This window comes from Mastomys coucha, unplaced genomic scaffold, assembly GCF_008632895.1.
Source record: "Mastomys coucha isolate ucsf_1 unplaced genomic scaffold, UCSF_Mcou_1 pScaffold9, whole genome shotgun sequence".
In the NCBI taxonomy this organism is placed as follows: domain Eukaryota; kingdom Metazoa; phylum Chordata; class Mammalia; order Rodentia; family Muridae; genus Mastomys; species Mastomys coucha.
In genome coordinates, this window is record NW_022196915.1 from 85,150,643 (window position 1) to 85,155,718 (window position 5,076).

The 5,076-nt window shown below is 34.3% G+C and overlaps 1 long non-coding RNA gene across 1 annotated transcript in view; it reads left to right on the forward strand.

The window, feature by feature from the left end:
- Positions 1-5,076, forward strand: part of LOC116085088 — a 72,577-nt gene that overhangs the window by 60,714 nt on the left and 6,787 nt on the right. The gene's annotated exons all lie outside the window — the stretch shown is intronic.

Sequence of the window (5,076 nt, forward strand, 5' to 3'; positions counted from 1 at the left end):
TATATATATATATATATATATATAATGATCATTCTATATTCTTCGAGTCCATGTAATGGCTATCTTCTTTCAAAGATGAAAGCCCAGATGCCTAGATGCCAGCGTGAAAACACAATCAACAGCATCCAGGGCAATATGTCTTCACTAGAACCCAGCTATCCTACTCCAATATGCCCTGAATATTCCAAAATAGCTGAGGCACAAGAAAAAAAGACCTGAAAGTCAACTATAAGAAGAGGGTGGAAGTTCTTAAAGAGGAAATAAATACATCCCTTTAAAAAAATCCAAGAAAACAATACCAAAAAGCTGAGGGAAACATAGAAAAATATTCAAGACCTAAAAATGAAAATAGAATTAGTAAAGAAACACAAACTGAGGGAATTCTGGAAATGAAAAATTTAAGAATTTAAATAAGAATTACAGAGGTGAGGTTTGCCAACAGAATACAAGAAATGGAAGAGAGAATCTCAGGTGCTGAAGATATAATAGAAGAAATGGATATATCGATCAATTTTTTTTTTAAACCTAAAACTCTCCTGACATAAACCAGGTGGTGGGAAGCAAGTATAAGAACTTAAGCAACAGAAACCAAGGTTACTTGGCATCATCAGAATGCAATTCTCCCACCATAGGAAGTCCTGGACACACCATCACACTGGAAAAGCAAGATTCAGACCTAAAAATCACTTCTCGTGGTGATGATAGTGGACTTTAAGAAGGACATAAATAACTCCCTCAAAGTAACACAGGAGAACACAGATAAACAGCTAGAACCCCTTAGAGAGGAAACACAAAAATCCCTTAAAGAACTGCAGAAAAACACAAACAAACAGGCAAATGAAATGAACAAAACTATCCAGGATCTAAAAATTGAACTTGGAACAATAAAGAAATCTCAAATGGAGACAACCTTGGAGTTAGAAAATCTCGGAAAGAAATCAGGAGTCATAATACAAGAGATAGAAGAGAGAATCTCAGGGGCAGAAGAAATCATAAAAAACATTGACACAACAGTCAAAGAAAATGCAAAAAGCAAAAAGCTCCTAACCCAAAACATTCTGGAACTCCAGGGCATGATGAGAAGACCAAACCTACTCTCAACTTAAAGGGCCAGTAAATATCTTCAACAAACTTATAGAAGAAAACTTCCCTAACCTAAAAAGAGAGATGCCCATGAACACACAAGAAGCCTACAAAACTCCAAATAGATTGGACCAGAAAAGGAATTTCTCCCATCACATAATAATCAAAACACCAAATGCACAAAACGAAAGAATATCAAAAGCTGTAAGGGAAAAAGGGCAAATAACATAAAGGCAGGCCTATCAGAATTACACCAGACTTCTCACCAGAGAATATGAAAGCTAGAAGATTCTAGGCAAATGTCATTCAGATCCTAAGAGAACACAAATGCCAGCCCAGACTACTATACCCAGCAAAACCCTCAGTTACAATAGATGGAGAAAACAAGATATTCCATGGCAAAACCAAATTTACACATTATCTTTTCACAAATCCAGCCTTACAAAGGATAATAGATGAAAACATCAACATAAGGAACAAAACTACACCCTAGAAGAAGCAAGAAGGTAATCTTTTAGCAAATTCAAAAGAAGATAGGCACACAAACATAATGCCACCTCTAACAACAAAAATAACAGAAAGTAACATTTACTTTTTCTTAATATCTCTTAATATAAAATTAATATTACCAATATATCCTAATTGATTGAAATTTAAAAATATGAGGAATTAGAAATTTGTTGGCTGTCATCTAGTGGTCTCTCTAATTTGGAAATTGGAGAAATAGGTCCAATATTGTACAATCCATATGCACTTTCTGCTTGTTTGTACATGATAGTGTCTTGCTGTGTACCACATAATGGTCTTGAAATCAGGCTTCTCCTATCTCATCCTCTCTATTAGTAGGATTGTTTATTTGAGGTTCTTACATTATAGTATAGTTTTCAGAACAGTTACATATTTCAAAATTATTTATATGTGAAAAGACAATTAATTTGGGAGGTGGCTTGTAAGAGAACAACAAAGAGTGAGACTGAATGCTTTGCTTGATGTTTGTAACTATTGCAGCAAGTTTGAAGAAGAGGACTTTATAAGTTACTCTTTCTCTGAGATGGATGCTTTTCCAAATTATCACAGCCAATGAACCAGATTCTTACCCTCACCTAATGTCTGTTCAACCCTCCAAGCAGAACCATTGTTCATTGAAACAGTTGGTGAATGACTTTATGGATAGACCATCTTAATACACACACCATTTCTTAAATGAATGTAATCTGCTCTCTGTGGCCTGAGAATAAATTCACTCACTCAAGTCAAATATCTTTGACCATAGCAGGAAGTCTGTATCCAAATATCGAGCTTACAATTCATTTCTTGGTGCAGCAGAACTGTCAACTCTCAGCTTAGCTACGATGGAGGTAAAATCCTTTGGTGATGTGAGGGTCATTGAAGTACAGCCTTATTACAATGAACTCCAATGTCTAAAAATTGTTCTTATTTTGGGCTTGTACCACAGTAAGAGCCAAGATTTTAAGCTCTACAAAAAACAAAACAAACAAACAAAAAGACTTTATTTATATTCATTAAAAAAACTAGTAGTGATATTATTTTAAAATTTCATACAGTTAATACGTTTGGAGTTATTTAAAATTTGTATTGAGAAAAACATATATATTTTCAGTATTGCAGTAGACAAGCATCTACATAAGTATTCAATTGATGTTTTATATCAGGTAACTTTTATAATACTCATTTTTATTGTTATAATATTTTATAAATTATAAAGAATATGACAAAATTAAAAAAAAAGAAAGGTATGGCAGGTATTAAAGGGGGCTCTCTGGGAGGAGTTGGGGTACAAAAGGGAAAGAAGAATGTGATGTAATTCTATTTACTTAAAATATGTTAACAAATTCAGATAAGTTGAAATTATGTATCTTTTCTCATCACAATGCAATAAAACTTAAATCAATTTTAAAAAAGAAAATTGAAATAACTCTATGCATCCTATCAGATTCCATTGGATTAAAGATAGATATCAACTATGACCGAAATAGCAGGAAGCTTAAAAAATAAAAACGAAAACAAAAACAAAAAACTCATGGAAACTGAAAAACTCCTGACTGACTGAAAAAAAATGGGTCAAGACAGAACTAAAGAGAGAAATTAAAGACTTTCTGCATTCAATGAAAATACAGGTGCAACATATCCAAACTTATTAGACACAACGAAAGCATTGCCAAGGGAAATGTCATAGTACTAAGTGGTGACATTCAAAAAAATTGGAGAGATCTCATATTAGCAATTTAACAGCACACTTGAATGGTCTAGAAGAAAAGGAAGAGAAGTAGATGGCAGGAAATGAACAAACTGAGGCTGAGATCAATAAAGTAGAAACAGAAAATAATATAAAGAATCAATGAAAAAGGGATTTCTTTTCTTTTTTTCTTTTTTTCTTTTTCTCTTAAGAAAATCAAGAAGATAGACAACCTTTAGCCAAACTAACTAAAAGGCAAAGACAGAAAATTAAAATTAACAAGATCAGAAATGAAAAGAGGGACATAGTAGCAGATACCAAGGAAATCCAGAGAATTAAAAGGACATATTTAAAAACCTGTACTCTACCAAATCGAAATACCTAAAAGAAATGGAATTTCTTGTTAAGTACCACATAACAGTTAAATCAAAACCAAATAAACACACAATTTAAATAGATGTAGAACCCCTAGTGAAATAGAAGTAGTCATTAACAGTCTCCCAGTCCCAAATAGCTTAGCACTAGGTGGTTTTAGTGCAGAATTCTACCAGACTTTCAAAGAAATGTTAATGCCAATACTCCTCAAAATATTCCACAAAACAGAAAAAAATATCATTCATTTATGAGGCCACAGTAACACTGACATCCTACCCACATAAAGAATCAACAAAGAAGGAGAGGCTGGTCTCAGAGATTCAGTTCATCCTGATGCCCTAATGTGCAAAGCAAGGATAACCTCCCCCATCCACGGTTGTTGTGAGGAGCCAGTGAGATGTTGTCTTTATGGTTGAAAGTGAGATGCGTATGAACAGAGCAATCATTACAGGTGATGACCTCAGCAGTCCTTAATTACGGGGGAAGATGAAAGTCATGGATAAATTAAGTCATTAGTTATTAGTGTGACTCTATGCGTTTAAGCTATCTTTCCTTACTAAATCTTTAATGATATTAACAAGTGTCCATATTGGTGTAGGTCAAGGTTTTAATTCACTTAATTCTGCAAGTTATATGTATTTGTTGATTGTACAGATTGTCTTTAGTGCCTTTGGAGTTAGCAACGAAGTCAGGAGGAACAAACATGAAGCTGAGAATCTTAACATATGGACAAACCAAACTATCAATTTTATTAGGAAACCTTATTTTAGATTAAAAGTCTCTCTTTCTGTCCGTCCTTCTTTCCTACCTTCCTTCTTGTTTTTTTTTTTTTCTTTCAATTTTGACACATGTTCTCACTGTTGACTAAGTTAACTTGGAATTCACTGGGTAGCACAAGCAAGCCATAATGCTTAGTCCTCCAACTTTAACCTCTGGAGTTGAAGAGATTATAGGTCTGCACTGGCAGAGCTGCAAGGCCTTCTTTAAAAGCTGGTTTCAAAATCAAGAGTGCCGTCACTGTCAGTGCCACAAACTGAAGCAAACTCTGACCATTCTTTTCTAGTCTGAAACAATGCTCTTGTTTTGTTTTGTTTTGTTTTTCTGCTACTTTTGTGCCTAAGCACACAGAAAGACTACATCCCCTAGCATCCCTGACCCTTGTGTTGAAACTTATTACATTGTTCTGACCAAGGAACTTAAGCAAAAGTGACTTGTATCACTTCTGGAACAAAAGGGTAAAACCCAGGAAGTTTCTGTGTCCTTTGCTGAGCTTATGGACACTTCATATCAAGATGGTGGCATTAAAAATCCAGGCACTTCATAAAGCATACCCTAAAACATAATTAATTTCTACTCTCAATTTCTTTGTCATATTGGTGGAGTTAAAAATCCAGGCACCAGGGACCTTTGGTATACTTCAT